This window comes from Lepisma saccharinum, chromosome 4 (assembly GCF_977018435.1).
Source record: "Lepisma saccharinum chromosome 4, izLepSacc3.1, whole genome shotgun sequence".
Taxonomy (NCBI): Eukaryota; Metazoa; Arthropoda; class Insecta; order Zygentoma; family Lepismatidae; genus Lepisma; species Lepisma saccharinum.
In genome coordinates this window covers 88,904,633-88,923,960 of record NC_139232.1, presented here as the reverse complement: position 1 = coordinate 88,923,960, position 19,328 = coordinate 88,904,633, and the positions used below count along the sequence as shown (strand labels likewise).

The following is a 19,328-nucleotide window of genomic DNA, read 5'->3' as shown; positions in this document are numbered from 1 at the left end:
ATCTGGTTTGAATTTACTTATAATGCTGTATTTCATACCCCAATATGACCCCCATATCGGTAGAAAATCATTATTTGTACTGCAGGTCACCACTTTCGCTCGACCTAATAGCAATCGATCGAAATGCACTTGATGAAATTTTCAAAGTAACCCACTGGAGGATATTTGTTGCGCAATGAAGTAAGTCTGTGGGATCTAATCGTGCTTACTTAAACACACCTGAGCTTCGGTTATATTCGCAGAAGGAAAAGCAACGCACGAAACAGAATTCGTAAGTAGGATTTTCAGTATCGAATTTTCCCAGAGCACCAGAAGCTGATTTTCGGAAGGTGTAATCGCATCGAGTGCGAACTTTATTTACGAAGTGCCGGCAGGCTTCCGAAACGAAACCGTCTAATGCAAATTGCTTTTATCACTAATCCGCTATTCAGGATCATTGGCAACACTAAAACTATTTGAATCTCGGATTGTGGTGCTTGTTGCAATACTTCAAAGTGAGTAACAGTGTGTGTCTGCTTTCTGCGGGTAGCTATCTCCATTAATAGGGTCTCGTAGCAAGAAGTAGCTTCTAACTTTGGCTTACCTATAGCGGTTCATACACTATTTTTTTCCGTGCTTATTTTAGGTGAATTTTCTACCGTTTTAGGTTAATCGTGACGACGAATGGATGTTGCTAGGATGAAATTGATAGAAGGACAAAATATTTCTTTATATATTTCCTATCGCTTCGCTACTTGCAATTTCCTTGCAACGGGTAAGCGCACAACAGTTGCTTTCCACAACGCGTATACGTGCCAAAATTTATTTCCACAACGAGTAAGCGTACCAGACTTTCTTTCCACAATGACTAACTGCACCAGACAACGACATTATTCGACAACGAATAAGCGTACTAGAATTTATTTCCACAATGAGTAAGCGTACCAGAATTTCTTTCCACAATGAGTAAGCGTACCCAAGTTTCTTTCTACAACGAGTAAGCGTACCAGACTTTCTTTCCACAATGACTAACTGCACCAGACAACGACATTATTCGACAACGAGTAAGCGTACTAGACTTTCTTTCCACAATCACTAACTGTACCAGAATTTCTTTCCACAATGGGTGAGCGTACCAGAGTTGCTTTCCACAACGAGTAAGTGTTCCAGGATACTTCTCCATAATGCTGATAAACACATGAGGTAGATTACATAAATACAGGTGTTAAATAGACGGACTATGAACCAAGAATGTAAAGGTTTGTATGACGTTAGGCTAAACCACTGCATACATGGACTCTCAATCAAGACGATGATTAACATTCTTCAGACACTAGACTGTTCTAGCCTGACGGCATTTTACATAATCGGTGGTTTTAATTCCAGTTAGTCTCTTTATCATCAAGCATATGCATATGTAGCATTCGTAACAAAGTAGCAAATTGCATATCACAACATGCAGGTATATAGAGCGTGGAATGACACTCTGGTGAGAAACGTAGCAACATGCTTTCAATGTTGGCTTTATAAGGCGTACACCAAGTAACATAACAGTGCGGCGCGCAATGTTTGTGAAAAAGCTATTTTATATCATATGTGCTTGTACTTATTTGTTTAAGTTACCTTTTTACCTATTAGCTGATTGCGAAGACAATAAAATAGATGATAAAAGAAACACGACACATGTATCCGTTGAACCTAGTGTTCCTGGATTGGATATAATTAAGAGCTTGCACATCAAATATGTTCATCTTGGGTCTAGATTGACAATAGGTCCAGCCTTACCTCGACATCATGTTCGTTTGCAGTGCAGGGTTAGCCTGCATGTCGCATTAACACACTGCTAAGACAGAGATCATCAGTTCGAATCCTAGAATTATTGCGTTCAGTATCAATCCATCTTCCATACCCATCGTTACAATTAATTTAGAAATCCAAATTGCAGTCGTCAGAACGAGATTCTTTCATTTTTTTTTTGTTTTATTAAATCGACCTGTCCACCGTGTACGTTCAATTTACTGCACCTAAAATTGGATAATTTCATTCGGAAAATTGTTCAATTTTCATCAGTCACCTTTTCTTGAGAATCGTCCGTCTGAAAGATACGGTATTTGTCCGTCATGTCGAGAGAGAGACGATAAAACAAGAAACGAGAGGGAGGAGGAAAAGAAGGAACGAAATGAAAGAAAATTCTCGCCCAGACTGCTGGGCTGAAAATTAACTGGACCCGTCAAAGACGGTTTGAGTCCATTGGACCCACGTTTTATCCTTCCTCCACGTACCTCGACCTAGCTCCTTTACAAAGCCCGGAGGAGGTATTGCTACTCGGGGCTTTTCTGAATAAGGTCACGACCCGTCTGTTCAATCTCCTGATTGCACGGCTCAAATCAGATCGCCAAATCCCGAAGTGCGATTCGGCGTAAAGTCTTTTTCCATCGCGGTTGCGTGTTCGACTTGATGGGGGTGCTGTGACCTGAGGGTGGAAGGGGTTCTGGGAAGCGAGAAGGTGATGACGATTGAATGTGTCTTGAAGGAAAGGTGTGCGTTTGTGTGTGTGTGTCTTAAAAGGATGTCTTCTTCAAGAACAAAGCTGGAAAGAATTTGTGGAATCCTCGACAGAGTAATACAATCTTTATAGAGTTTGGCAGCATGTATAAAAGAGAGACGTATATTCACTAGACAGGAGTTGTTGAGTTGAGTTGAGGTTTTAAGTCCACTTTATGCACAGTATGGCTAATCGGGACTGGACCTACAGTTTAAAGTGGGATCCGAACCACTTGTGCCTCCACCGGGTATCGAACCCGGGACCCCTTGATTACAAGGCAACGACGCTACCACTGCGCCATGGGGGAGGCATCACTAGACAGGAGACGTATATATATATAGGAATAAGTTAAGTTCCGATGTGACATGTCAGAGACATGATGAGACATCTCTAATGATGTTTATAATAAGTCACAGGTTTGTTTCTTTAAATTTCCTATTATTCTATCTGTGGCATTAATAGCGCCAAACTTCACCCTCCTAACCAACTTACATGCATTAATATTGCAATTGGAATTATAAAATGCATACCCTGTTAGGTTAGCAACCCATTTTCGCTACGTGTTAGCAACTGAATATGCCTTTCACCCAACCCATGTACAGTGGGATCCTTGAGTATTACCGTGCAAATTGTCCATGATTATTTTCATTAATGTTTCTCTTACATCCTATGTGTTTTTAAGCGATGGATTCTTATGTATGCTGGTGCAGAAGTTGTCAACAGCTTGTTTTGAGTTTTCTTTTAATTCTTGAAGCTCTCATTGGATCAAATGAAGTGCACGAATATGCAGATGGACACTTTGCACGGTAATACTCATGGATCCCACTGTATGAATCGATTCGTTTACTGAACTTATTCTCTATCAGCGAATTGGGACATACAGACGATATCGTTACCTACACTTACCTTGATCAATTTCATGATGAAATGGATGAGGAGACAAACACACTGATTCATGCGTGCCCTATCCAGGATTCGAACTTTGGGCCATCTTGCTACGGAGACGGGACGCAGGTATCTATCAGATTCCAGGGGATGTCCAAAAATGTGAAAGGGGAATTATGCCGTCTTTATATTTACAAGTCATTTCTCTATTATACAATATTTTTCTGAATTGGCTACCTTTCTTCTTAGAAAAGATGCGATAAAGAGGGTTTTATGAGACTCACAAATTCTCCCCCGAAGAGAGGACACTTATTCTATGCACCAGTGGGTTTGGTGCGAGGCACATCCAGCTGCTAGGACTTCGTGAAAATCTGTTTCTGAAAAAACTGATAGCACCAAACTTAACCCTCATAACTTACACGAATTATTATCACAATGGGAATTATAATAAGCATACCTTGTTAGATTAATAACTCATTTCGCGACTTGATAGCAACTGGATGTACCTCTCACTCTACCCGTGTATGAGGGCATAGAATCGATTTGATTACCAAACTTACTCTGGATAAAGAATACTGTACCGTTACCTACACTTACCTTGATTAGTAAATTTGTAGATGAATCTTATTTCGACAAATGAAGGAAGTATAATCGTTAGGCAACCAATAACATCTCAACAATCCATTACCATCTAAGTAGATTTTATTTTCATGAATATATTAATCTGAGATAATTCTATTGTAAAATAATTCAATTCGGCAAAGAGTGGCATATAATGGCTTCTTTGCATGGTCCCGCTTATCAGCTGCTGGCAATGAGCGCCATCTAGTTTTCTCCGCTAAAGAGCCCGCAACTTGTCCCCACCTATTATCCCAACCATCAGCAGTAATCCATCCATTAACTCTCCGTATGATCGATAGTAGAATGGGAACTCTCTCCTCTCGCCCTTCAGTTCAGAGAACTCGAGCGAAAAACAGCCCAAGAAAAATGATGGAGTTGGAGAGTAGATAATAAAAGGATTACATCCTACCTTAATTTTCTCTTCAATTCACTTCCGTTTCTCTAATCTCTTTTTTATAGCTTCGTCTCTCCTTTAGCCAAAGCTTACTGCAGGAAAGTTTTGTTTACCTCGTTCATGGAAACCATAGAAATCTAAAAATAGCACAACAAGTCTACTCGCAATTCAATGAAACCTCGTATTACCTTCAAGCCAATATTTACTGATTTGTAAGGAACGAATGCATTATTTGATTGATTTATTTCTTGTTTTAAGTCCACTTTATGCACAGAAAGGCTAATCTAGACTGGGCCTGCAGTTTAAAGTGGGATCCGAACCACTATGTGCCTCCACCGGGTATCGAATGTGTCAGCACAGAAGCTACGTATCAACACGCAGGACATGTGGGAGGAGGATATAGAATTTAGTTTGGACAAAATGAAAATGTGGGAAGAGCATGAAGAGTCGTCATTTCTCTGAAGTACAGTATCACTAAATGGTGGACTTATCCTGGATCCTTGTTCGAAACTCAGTGGAAACACATTTTAGTGTTTTGGATTCCATGCAAAAATACATATTTGGGCAAAAAGAACACTTAATTGCCGACCTCAGAGACGGATCGGTTTGCCCAGCACAGCACGCTACGGTGCCAGGGATCCCGGTTTCAAATCCCGACCATGAAATGGGTGCTCTCTGTTAGTGTCCCTTCATCAATTCCATCCAAGATGGATTGATTTAAATGAGGTTGATTTAAATTACGTTTTAAATCACTTAAAATAAATAATTTATAGAATAATGTACATAAATATTTTGCAGATATCAGAATCACTTTTGGTGAAAGTACATTAATCTCGCAATCATTTAATGGTGTTTATTAGGTTCTAAGATAGGAAAATAAAGAAAAGAAAATATATTTACTGATGGCGTGAAGCTCATACGAACACAAATGTAATATATAAACTGTAAACACACATAAATTTCCCTTGATTTAAAATTCAATAATTTTTAAATGCAAAAGTAGTAAAAATGTTGTGTAGAGAAATATACAAAAAACTAATCATGTTAAACCATAAATAGTGTCTGTCATTGAACTGTAAATAAACATGCAAAATTAAAAAATCTCCAAAATTCAGCTACAAAGTCTATAAAAATATTTAAGTTCCTACTTTAATTTACAATTGTAGAGTACATCCAGAATGTTTTGTTTTCACTGGAAGAAAAGTTACTGAAATTATTATTAGTTTCAATAACACATTCAACAATATTTCCATAGCAGGTACAGTATCAGGAACAGAATTAAATGTATATTTAGGTATATTTTTTATTTCCTTTAATCAAACTGTTCAAATATTTTACAGGGCCGTTTACTAGAAAAAACCTTTTTACAAAAATAACATATATCTATATGTATGGTGCCAGAAACATTTTAAGCGTGTTTTTAAGGAAAAAAACTATTTCAATAAACCAAAATCAACGAAAATGATTTTTTTTAATGAAAATCATGATTTGAATCCACCCTGATTCCATCATAACTCATCTTCATGTTCGCTGATAACAGAAAGTGTCAGAAAAGTGAAGTAAAAGAATGGAATCATTCACTCAAAGAACATTTACTTATCTACGTAGTTTCTCTTATTTGCTGGAGGTGAGTGTGTGTGTGTGTGTGGGGGGGGGGGGTCAGCAGGAGGAGCAGGCTCGTCAACGACAGGGGCTCGTTCCCTCTAGTGACTTCACTAGTCGCCACGTAACATCAGTTGTAGCAAGAGGACGCGGCTTTAGTATCGAACGTGCAAGTATCGTCGTGTGGAACCTCGGGAATGAGCCAATTTTCACAATTTTGGATGCTAAACAGTCAATTCGAAAAGTAGTAATTTTAATGATTACCGTTTCGTTTCTATGCAGCAACATATTGTTAGTTCATTTCCATCAAGCATGAGAGAAGTCAACGAGTTTACAAATGACATATAAGCCGCAGGCAAGAATGTAATGGAATTTATTTTTTTAAAAAACAGGAATGTTATTATACAGTATAAACTTCTCCAAAAGTAATTAATTTACAGTTCTGTTTGCCTTTCATTTGCAAGTCCCTATGTTCTGCCTGGCATCATTACGTTATATTTACATTAGTGGAACACTCGACACGGAAGCTGACTTTCCTGCGAAATGATTATACGAGGCGCATCCAGAAAGTAAGTTTCCCTATTTTTTAAAAAAACAACAACACAGTTTCAGGAAACCATTTATTGGCAACAGGTACAGCAAAGGTTCAGCTATTTTTCAACATAGCAACCACCAGAATTGAGACACTTGTCGTATCGTGGTATCAACTTTTGGATCCCACTGTCGTAGAACTCTGCCGCCTGTGAATGGAACCAGCGTGCGACAGACGTCTTCAGCTCTTCGTCGTTACCAAAACGCTCACCGGAGGACAGGAATTTCTTGAGGTGCAAGAAAACGTGAAAATCGCTGGGAGCCAGATCAGGACTGTAAGGTGGATAATCAAACAACTCCCAGCCAAATTCCGTCAAAACAGCTGCTGTGCGCCGAGCCGTATGTGGACGAGCATTGTCGTGGAGGAGCACAACACCTGCAGTAAGCATGCCACGCCTCTTGTTTTGAATGGCACGTCGCAATTTCCTTAGTGTTTCACAGTAATGGTCAGCGTTCACCGTTTCACCTCTGGGGAGGAAGTCAATGAGCAAAATGCCCTTGCTGTCCCAAAACACGGTGCACATCACTTTCTGTACCGACAGCGTCTGTTTGAATTTCTTCTTGACCGGAGATCCACTATGCCGCCAATGCATTGACTGCTGCTTGGTTTCCGGGGTGAAGTGCGAAATCCACGTCTCATCGCCCGTGACGTTGCAGGAATGTCAGTGCTGCTCCTGAACGTTTCATGTTGTGTTCGGGTGTCAGGTTTTTCGGCACCCACCTGGCACACAATTTTTTGAACAGCAGGCGCTGCGTGACAATCTAATGCAACACGGATCGCGATATCTGCGGAAAAAGGCTACTCAACTCCGTAATCGTGAAGCGACGGTTCTCTACGATGCGCTGCCGCACCAGCTCAACCAGATCATCAGTGATGAGGGACGGACGCCCACTGCGCTCTTCATCATGGACACTTTGACGACCTTCCGAAAACTGCCGACCCCAGCGACGCACCATCTGCTTACTCATAATGTTCGGCCCATAGACCTCACAGAGCTGACGATGAATGTCAATTGGCGCAATGCTTTGTGCATTCAGGAACTTTATCACCGACCGAACCTCGCATGCGGCGGGAGAAGGAATACGAGCTTCCACTTCGGACCACTGCTGCCTCGCTACTGGCGCCGGGCGGGATCTGTCCGCCTAGCATATGATTGATACGTTTTAGCTCTGCTGCGCATGCGCAATTTACACGGCTCATTATGTTTACTTTCACGGGAAAAAAATAGGGAAACTTACTTTCTGGATGCGCCTCGTATTTTCAATGCTTTCATTTCATTGTAAATCATTTTCAGCTTTCACTCAAATAACGGGAACCTAGATAATTGTTTCATCGTTCATCGGGGCCTCCCCGATGGTGAAGTGGTAACGTCGTTGCCTTGTAATCAAGGGGTCCGGGGATAGATACCCGGAATGGGGGAACGTAGTGGTTCGGATCCCACTTTAAACTGTAGGTCCAGTCCCGATTAGCCTTACTGTGCATAAAGTGGACTTAAAACAACAACTCAACATCGTTCATTGGGTCCTTTTGTTTGTATAAATTAATATGTTGGAAATGAAGTTTAGCAATATCAAAGTAAGATAAATAATACTAACATATTTCACACAAAGTATCAATGTTGTGCATTTAAAGTAGCAAAGTATAATATTCACATGTATTTACTTTTCATTGAATTATGAGAAATACATAAATGTTATATTAATATTTTAGTAAGAAGAGTTTAATTAACTTAAATAGTAAATTAGTTGTAAATTATAGTGATAAAGTACCTTGCAAATTTCAAATTGTAGATTAATATTTACGAGTTTCAAGATCTTCAATGCCGGCCCCTATGGCAGAGTGGTTATCATATTGCGCTATGACGCCAGGGTCCCGGGTTCGAATAATGGTCTGGGCATGGATGTTTGTGAGTGTCCATTCATCAATTTCATCATATCATCGCTCATCCCCATCTTCGGAAATTAGCCAAAAGTGGCACAAGAAGCGAGTAAAATAAAGCTAATGAATGAATGAATCAATCCAAGATCTTCAATTTAGAAAAGTTTAGAACCTCACGCTTTTTAATTCCCTTAATATGGACGGTTTATTCATTGTAGATTGTTGTCTCTGACAGTCAGACAGATGGGTCGAACGGTCTAAGGAATGCTTTGGTGAGTTATCATTCGCTTCGATTTATTCACCAAATTTCATCTTAGTAGCTATAGTAGTTTTCGAGATATGTATAACTAACCTTTGCCTTTCCGACAACCCGTCTTGGCTATTGTTAGAGGGCACGACTTTCTCATAAGATTAAATATTTAAATTTTGCTTGTGAATATGCTAAAAAAGAACTTTAAAATATTTGAAACAGATGGTAAAATATAGCAGAGACCGTTAAAAGGGAGTTACAGTCCTCATCTCTTTTCAAGTGTCAACATCTTTCCTAAATTCTTATGCCCTCCACTAGGTAAGAAATAAAAAAAGTAACTAATAACCAACTCTTACTTAATCTTCAGAAGGAACTGTTTCTGAAATAAGGTAAAAGTAGCAGAGTTGTTTTCTAATAAAGTAACTGCTACACAGGTTGACTCTAAAGTGAGTAATTGTTAACAAAGTTAGTTATCAAATAGGTCATAGTTATCGAATAACTTTACAAAATTAGTAAGTATAAATAAGTCACATTTTAAAAATGAGTACCAGAGTTATGTTTCCAGCCGAGTAACTGACATAAAGTTGTTTCGAAATGAGTAATCTAACGAGGTGCTTTTCAACATGACTACTGGGGACACCCTGCCCGATGGCATGGTGGTGTAGTCGGCGTGTTTACTTCGTTAACGTCCAAGAACTGAAGAAAGCCGCCGCCACAAACGCGGGTGGGGTTAAACAGCGGGCGAGTTGTTTTCGTCCAATCACACTCAACCTTCAGCCAATGGGCGCAGCTGTCATTCTGCTCGTCTACTCCACGTGGAGTCTCAGTCGCATGACTGGGGATAAGCTGTTGCTGTCGTGTTGTTTGCAACTTCAATGTGGAGACCTTTCTCCTTTTGCAGCTGGGGAATCGATGTGGCAACACTGTGCGTTGAATGTGATTGGTGTAACTGGTGAGCGCGCTCCGTCGACTCCGAAGCCAGCCGGTTGTTAACGAAGCTAGCCCCTCGACTATAACACAGTCGCCTTATAATCAAGAACCCGGGAAAGCCCACTGGACAATTGTTAGGATTTTATTTTGAAATGCGACTTAAAGAAAGAAAATTTTGACTTTGCCAAAACTGTTGCCTACACTCTGGCCCGGGAGTCTCTGGAGCAAGCGAACGAAATCAAGTCTCCGCGGGGAAAGCTCGGCTGAAGCTACCAGCCACTCGCTTTGCTCCGCCCACTCGCTTTCTTCCCTTCTCTACCGTTATGCGCGCCCTTGCTTGCTCCAGAGATTACACTGGCAGAAAGTATTTAATTCTCTAACTGTTGACGTGTAACTTCCAAATAATCGAACTGTTACAGAAACCTTTTCTTCACGTGCCAGTTATACGCGCGCTTTCGAAACGGACCACCTTTAGATCGAATCGTTCCCAAACACAGCCAATTACCGAACTTCTTATATGTATAAGAACTTTCAACTTTTCGTGCAACGTTTGCTCAGACGTTTTGCAACTTCCCAGACCAACGAAGTTACCGATAATCCAGGAAGATGTTCATTAGACTTAAGAGCTGAATCAGGTTTATTCCTTACCGAGTTTACATTCAATTTACATTCCGGTCCAACTTCCGGTCTGTAGACGCTTTCCGCAGGACAATGAATTATTAGGCTGGGCACCGAGGAGGATCCATGCGAGTGGCTTCTCCGCAGGAAATTTGTCTTAGGCTCGTCGGCAATCAGGGAGCGAGTGTTTGCTCTTTGCCCATGTTATAATTAGACCTTTTCGCGGGTAATGATTCTACCTTAGGGATCGTTGAGAATTTGCTGTTCCTATCTGACTCAAAGTCGTAGGCTGTTCTCAACTTACAAGAGAAGGTTGCGATGTACTAGGGATGATAGAGAAAATAATACAAAGCCTACAAATTAAAGTAGGTATTTATTGCTCGTAGCAAGCGTACACACTTTTGACATATTTATTTATACATTTTAGTTATTCTTAGTTATTACTCTATGGACTCAAGAAAATGGCTCTTCTATAAGCTTTTATCCGCATAATGCATTAAATGATACGTAGCGGAGTGGATACAAGAGAGCTCTACGATATCAGGAATCCGGGATTCGAATCCCAACCTGGACATAAGTTGATTGATTGACTGTGCTTTAAGTCCACTTTATGCACAGTTAGGCTAATCGGGACTGAACCCAAAATTTAAAGTGGGGTCCGAACCACTGTGTGCTTTTACCGGGTATCGAACCCGTGACATCTTGATTACAAGGCGATGTCGTTACCACTACGCTATCGGGGAAGCCCCTCCGTGCATAGGTATTATTTGTGAGTGTCCATTCATCAATGTCCTGAGAACTCCACCAATGAACGTGATAGAGGGAAAGTGGGTGCATGGAGTACTAAACGCTCACCAGCCGTTTGCAGGAGCGCTCTCTCTTTCTCTCTCTCTCCCCCTTCTATATCGTTATGCGCGGCCTTGCTTTACATATTTCCGAGACAGGGTATAGTAAATGTTTACGTCGGCAACCCTGTAGAGGTGGCCTGAGAGAGTTGCTCTGATAATTTAACCTCTGCGTTTGACCGAAATTGTGAATACGTGGGGTTTTACTTCCACTTCCCCTCTTTTTGGCTATAATATAAGTGCACGGTAAAATGAGCGGGGGGTAAATTTACCTTTTACATGGACATATCAATTGATAAGAGAATATCCGGGAACGAAATGAAAATAAATCATGGATTGTGAACGTAGCCCCAGGTTTAAACTAGCACGATTTTCAAACAATGCCTCAGCCAACTACTGTGGAAACACCCAACCTTCCACAAACGAACCCTTAACGCTAGAAATTTACATTCTGAAATGAGAGAACGTCCACCGAAGCCTTAACAACACAAGGTACCCACACCGCCTCGTATTCAAACATGACGACGGTTAATCACAGAAGAAATTAATGAATTCGCCGAGTCTAGATTTCTGCTTGTTGAGCCATTCCCACTTCGTTCCAAGCGGGCCGTACTCTCGAAAAAAAAATGTTCTTGCATTCCGTCAGGCCTCCAATGAGGCAAGGGTTGGCCGCGGGGGTTGGCATGTGCTAGGGAATAGTGGTATGTGGAACGCAAGTCTGGAGGAATGCGTTGCAATAAGACCCAAACGACGTTGCCGTGGTCGATAGTGTCTGGACGCCTTAGATTGCGAACCTCTGGACAAGAGGCACTTCAAAACTCCCTCGCTGAAGATCAGGCTGGCCCGAGTATGAGCTGCTTCACCGCAATTTCAGAAGCTGAATTTCAGCTCTGAATGAACAAGGATGCAAACTACGTAGATAAGTCTTGTCTGAATGCACCTCAAGTACCAGGGTTTATTAATTAGGGACGGGTTTTTTTCCTCGCGTATACTCGCTACAGCGAAACACAGGCTGATTCTAAAGTAGTCTTGCCCAACTCTTCTTATTAACCTTTACAAACCTAAATTGCATGTTTATGTAGTACAACTTGAACGAGATAAAAATACTCCTGTGGCGTTTTAGCGAGCGGAGGCAATGCAATCAGCTGCTTGCATTGTTCCCTTATTGCAGCGTTGACAAATTGTGCGGCACTGTCAAAATGCACGAGAGAAGGGGAAGACAGAGGCCACAACTAATGACTGTGTACTTTAGTTCGCGTCTTTACCGTAGACATTCTTGTCTTGGTTAACCTGTACATATTTTTTTGTTTTCATCGTGTCATAAAATTACAATACAAGATGGAGATACTGTATTACTGTGGGGGAGCAAACATGTTCCTAGCGTTTACATATAATCCTTCAAATCAAAGACTTTGTAAATAAACACTGTCCCAAAATGTAGTGCTAATGACTCTCAATATATTGCATATTGAATGAACCCAGTTGAACGAACAATTGAAATTGTGAAGTAGACATTAAATCAAGTGAATGAAAATCTAAACATCTTAATGTAAAAACTGAAGGAACAAAAGTACTTTGTACAAGTATTAACGAATGTTTATGGCTGCAGCAACATAAGTCCCTTCCATCTGTCCCTATCCTGGGCAAGATCAATCCAATCTTTTCCATCCTTACCGATTACCTTTAGGTACATCTCAACGTTATCCCTCGATCTTCGTCTTGGCCTTCCTAAAGGTCTCTTACCATCAGGTTTCCCAACAAGAATCCTGTAAACTCTCCTATCCTCTCCCATTCGTGCCACATGGCCTGCCCATCTAAGTCTTCTTGAAAGTCTCATAAGTTGTACTTGCAAATAAGTGGCACTACTTGGATATCTGACAAAGCGCCACATCCGCCAACACAATGGAATGTGTATTAGGAAGTGCAGTAGAGATGTTGTAATCATGTTCTGCGCAGAAGTTATAAACAGGGACCTGTAACGTAACCCAACTTGTAACGCTGTCAAGTTACGAACGGAACTATCGATATGCGTTACAATGGCATTGGCGTTCCACACAGTACCGGACAGATTGGACCTACCTACAACCTGGGTAAATTAGGCGTACCATTACTCAACGACCCATTCGCTTCAGGTACTGAGTGGAACGGGTCTCGGATGGAACGGGTACGATCGTACCCGTACATACTGTACCTGAACGGTGGCTACCGGGTACGAAATGGAACTACAAGTTCGTAACCGGTACTGAAGCACTATGACCAGCGCTTGTTATTAAAATACCGGTACGTGGATAGAAATGGATGAAGCGGGTAACATTTGTAACAGGAACTTACAGTACGTATCATAACAGTTTACTGTCAATCAACATTCCACAGCAGCAAATGGAATACCGATAAATATACACTTCTTTGTTTAAAAATTATTATAATAACTTTAGAAAAAAGTAATTCGTGATCTTTCTGGATATTATTTATCCGAAAAATATGTATAAATACTATCTAGTTTATCTTTCATTAATTTGTTAATAATGGTATCACCTATGCAAAAATTTCGAAGACCGTCACTCTGGCAAACTATTAACAATACAAACAATTAGTTTTAACAAGCTCATGTATAATATACTAATTACAACGACCTGCGCAGAAGGTCGATATTCGTCATTCAGGCAACCTGTTACTAGGAGGCATGTGCAGTAGACCCCATTACTTTTAAAATAGGTAGAGAAGTGAAATTGAGTTTGACGGTAGATTATGCTAATTAGAGATGGCAAATCAACATGATTGTGGAAAACCGGAAGTTGATGGATGCCATATTGAAAAATGTTACTTCTTAAGATAGAGACGTGAAATTCGGTTTGACGGTAGCTTATGGGAATTAGAGCACGATAAATCAACATGATTGTGGAAAACCGGAAGTTGATGGACGCAATATTGAAAAATGTTACTTTTTAAGATAGAGAAGTAAAACTCGGTTCGACGGTAGCTTATGCTAATTAAAGCACGGCAAATCAACATGATTGTGAAAAACCGGAAGTTGATGGACGCCATATTGAAAAAAAATACCTTTTAAGATATAGAAGTGAAATTCAGTTTGATGGTAGCTTATTCTAATTAGAACATGAAAAATCAACATGATTGTGGAAAACCGGAATTTGATGGACGCCATATTGAAAAGTGTAACTTCTTACGATAGAGAAGTGAAATTCAGTTTGACGGTAGCTTATTCTAATTAGAACATGAAAAATCAACATGATTGTGGAAAACCGGAATTTGATGGACACCAGATTGAAAAATGTTACTTTTTAAGATAGAGAAGTGAAACTCGGTTCGACGGTAGCTTATGCTAATTAAAGATGGCAAATCAACATGATTGTGAAAAACCGGAAGTTGATGGACGCTATATTGAAAAGTGTTACTTTTTAAGATATGGAAGTGAAATTCGGTTTGGTGGTAGATCTTGCTAATTAATGTATGTTAAATCAACATGATTGTGAAAAACCGGAGGTTGATGGACGCCATATTGAAAAGTGTCACTTTTTAAGATAGAGAAGTGAAACTCGGTTCGACGGTAGCTTATGCTAATTAAAGGATGGCAAATCAACATGATTGTGAAAAACCGGAGGTTGATGGACGCCATATTGAAAAATGTTACCTCTTAAGATAGAGAAGTGAAATTCGGTTTGGTTGTAGATCTTGCTAATTAGTGTATGTTAAATCAACATGATTGTGGAAAACCGGAAGTTGATGGACGCCATATTGAAAAATGTTACTTTTTTAGATAGAGAAGTGAAACTCGATTTGACGGTAGCTTATGGGAATTAGAGCATGGCAAATCAACATGATTGTGGAAACGGAGGTTGATGGACGCCATATTGAAAAGTGTCACTTTTTAAGATAGAGAAGTGAAACTCGGTTCGACGGTAGCTTATGCTAATTAAAGATGGCAAATCAACATGATTGTGAAAAACCGGAAGTTGATGGACGCCATATTGAAAAGTGTTACTTTTTAAGATATGGAAGTGAAATTCGGTTTGGTGGTAGATCTTGCTAATTAATGTATGTTAAATCAACATGATTGTGAAAAACCGGAGGTTGATGGACGCCATATTGAAAAGTGTCACTGTTTAAGATAGAGAAGTGAAACTCGGTTCGACGGTAGCTTATGCTAATTAAAGGATGGCAAATCAACATGATTGCGGAAAATCAGAGGTTGATGGACGCCATATTGAAAAATGTTACCTCTTAAGATAGAGAAGTGAAATTCGGTTTGGTTGTAGATCTTGCTAATTAGTGTATGTTAAATCAACATGATTGTGGAAAACCGGAAGTTGATGGACGCCATATTGAAAAATGTTACTTTTTTAGATAGAGAAGTGAAACTCGATTTGACGGTAGCTTATGGGAATTAGAGCATGGCAAATCAACATGATTGTGGAAACGGAGGTTGATGGACGCCATATTGAAAAGTGTTACTTTTTAAGATAGAGAAGTGAAACTCGGTTTGGTGGTAGATCTTGCTAATTAGAGTATGGCAAATCAACATGATTGTGAAAAACCGGAAGTTGATGGACGCCATATTGAAAAATGTCACCTCTTAAGATGGAGAAGTGAAACTCGGTTTGGTGGTAGATCTTGCTAATTAGTGTATGTTAAATTAACATGATTGTGGAAAACCGGAGGTTGATGGACACCATATTGAAAAGTGTAACTTCCAAGCACCACGATACGAAATATCTCTCAGGATACTATTAATATTCTAATAACATAGAAAAATAAACTCTAGAACACAATTCAACACCTGACGTCCAGAATCACATTGCGATGTTTCTTCTTGTGTTATGCATGTTATTTATTTATTTATTTTATTTAACTTTTCTTTCCAAATTAATGCCATTTTGTGACTGCAAATTGCTAGTGTCGTAGAGGCTTCAGCATTTTACTTTATACTCAGGAAATCACTATTCTACTTCACAGCAAATTATGTAATAAGAGTAATGTAAATAGTTCAAAATCACAACACCGTTCTCTGGTGAACATACTTGTTATTTCAAATAACTTATTTGCACTAAATGAATACATCAGTTTATGCTTGATTTGAAGTGATTCGAACTACTCACAAACTTTCTTGTTATCTCTTTTCACGCGTTTCTTACAACTGGTTGCTACGCTGCAAAACAGTATGCTATAACATTTATTTCCTTTTCTTTTACACAAGGAGTGATTATACATTTTACAATTTGAAAACAGTCACAAAATCACTCCACAAATTCGTATAACTGTTTCCATCAATTCACCTACTGCCTATGAAGACAAACAATTTTACGCAATGTATTCTAAAAACTAACTAAGCTGCTTCATTTCAATAAGAAAATTAGTTGCCGCACTGCCATTTATTTTGTTATACGCCTCTGGAACCAGTTTTTAGGTCGTTTCCCACACTGTACTCCTGGGGACAAGCGATCCGGAATCACAGCTGCAGTCGCGCGAGGCTTATGGTTTCCCATCATCCATAGCATTAGCGTGACTGCAATTGAGATTGGCTGATCTTCTGACCGGTTTCGGCTGTGCTCGGAACTAACTTACTCCAGTTATGCTTTACCTCATTCTCTGTAGGGTATGTATGATATATAGACTTATTCTCCTAAGTCTCATCTTTACATAAATGTACTATACACGTTTTAATTTTGTTTCATAACTGCTGTGACAATCACAAAAGCTACCCCTTGCGAGTTTCACTTCTCTATCTTAAGAGGTAACATTTTTCAATATGGCGTCCATCAACTTCCGGTTCTCCACAATCATGTTGATTTGCCATACTCTAATTCCCATAAGCTACCGTCAAACCGAGTTTCACTTCTCTATCTAAAAAAGTAACATTTTTCAATATGGCGTCCATCAACTTCCGGTTTTCCACAATCATGTTGATTTAACATACACTAATTAGCAAGATCTACCACCAAACCGAATTTCACTTCTCTATCTTAAGAGGTAACATTTTTCAATATGGCGTCCATCAACTTCCGGTTTTCCACAATCATGTTGATTTATCGTGCTCTAATTCCCATAAGCTACCGTCAAACCGAGTTTCACTTCTCTATCTTAAGAGGTAACATTTTTCAATATGGCGTCCATCAACTTCCGGTTTTTCACAATCATGTTGATTTGCCATACTCTAATTAGCAAGATCTACCACCAAACCGAATTTCACTTCTCTATCTTAAGAGGTAACATTTTTCAATATGGCGTCCATCAACTTCCGGTTTTCCACAATCATGTTGATTTGCCAAACTCTAATTAGCATAAGCTACCGTCGAACCGAGTTTCACTTTTCTATTTTAAAAAGTAACACTTTTCAATATGGCGTCCATCAACTTCCGGTTTTCCACAATCATGTTGATTTAACATACACTAATTAGCAAGATCTACCGTCAAACCGAGTTTCACTTCTCTATCTTAAGAGGTAACATTTTTCAATAGGGCGTCCATCAACTTCCGGTTTTCCACAATCATGTTGATTTATCGTGCTCTAATTCCCATAAGCTACCGTCAAACCGAGTTTCACTTCTCTATCTTAAGAGGTAACATTTTTCAATATGGCGTCCACCAACTTCCGGTTTTTCACAATCATGTTGATTTGCCATACTCTAATTAGCAAGATCTACCACCAAACCGAATTTCACTTCTCTATCTTAAGAGGTAACATTTTTCAATATGGCGTCCATCAACTCCCGGTTTTCCACAATCATGTTGATTTGCCAAACTCTAATTAGCATAAGCTACCGTCGAACCGAGTTTCACTTGTCTATCTTAAAAAGTAACACTTTTCAATATGGCGTCCATCAACCTCCGGTTTTCCACAATCATGTTGATTTGCCATGCTCTAATTCCCATAAGCTACCGTCAAATCGAATTTCACTTCTCTATCTTAAGAAGTAACGTTTTTCAATATGGCGTCCATCAATTTCGGATTTTCCATAATCATGTTGATTTAACATACACTAATTAGCAAGATCTACCGTCAAACCGAGTTTCACTTCTCTATCTTAAGAGGTAACATTTTTCAATATGGCGTCCATCAACTTCCGGTTTTCCACAATCATGTTGATTTATCGTGCTCTAATTCCCATAAGCTACCGTCAAACCGAGTTTCACTTCTCTATCTTAAGAGGTAACATTTTTCAATATGGCGTCCATCAACTTCCGGTTTTTCACAATCATGTTGATTTGCCATACTCTAATTAGCAAGATCTACCACCAAACCGAATTTCACTTCTCTATCTTAAGAGGTAACATTTTTCAATATGGCGTCCATCAACTTCCGGTTTTCCACAATCATGTTGATTTGCCAAACTTTAATTAGCATAAGCTACCGTCGAACCGAGTTTCACCTTTCTATCTTAAAAAGTAACACTTTTCAATATGGCGTCCATCAACTTCCGGTTTTCCACAATCATGTTGATTTATCGTGCTCTAATTCCCATAAGCTACCGTCAAACCGAGTTTCACTTCTCTATCTTAAGAGGTAACATTTTTCAATATGGCGTCCATCAACTTCCGGTTTTTCACAATCATGTTGATTTGCCATACTCTAATTAGCAAGATCTACCACCAAACCGAATTTCACTTCTCTATCTTAAGAGGTAACATTTTTCAATATGGCGTCCATCAACTCCCGGTTTTCCACAATCATGTTGATTTGCCAAACTCTAATTAGCATAAGCTACCGTCGAACCGAGTTTCACTTCTCTATCTTAAAAAGTAACACTTTTCAATATGGCGTCCATCAACCTCCGGTTTTCCACAATCATGTTGATTTGCCATGCTCTAATTCCCATAAGCTACCGTCAAATCGAATTTCACTTCTCTATCTTAAGAAGTAACGTTTTTCAATATGGCGTCCATCAATTTCGGATTTTCCATAATCATGTTGATTTTTACATACACTAATTAGCAAGATCTACCACCAAATCGAATTTCACTTCTATATCTTAAAAGGTAAAATTTTTCAATATGGCGTCCATCAACTTCCGGTTTTCCACAATCATGTTGATTTGCCATACTTTAATTAGCATAAGCTACCGTCAAAGCGAATTTTACTTATTTATCTTAAGAAGTGACATTTTTCAATATGGAGTCTAATTTCCAGTTTTACCAAAATCATATTGATTGGCAATGCCAGGTCAACCCGAATT

The 19,328-nt window shown here is 39.5% G+C and overlaps 1 protein-coding gene across 1 annotated transcript in view; it reads right to left on the bottom strand.

Moving 5' to 3' along the window:
• Window positions 1-19,328, bottom strand: part of LOC145987257 (uncharacterized) — a 563,513-nt gene that overhangs the window by 333,867 nt on the left and 210,318 nt on the right. The gene's annotated exons all lie outside the window — the stretch shown is intronic.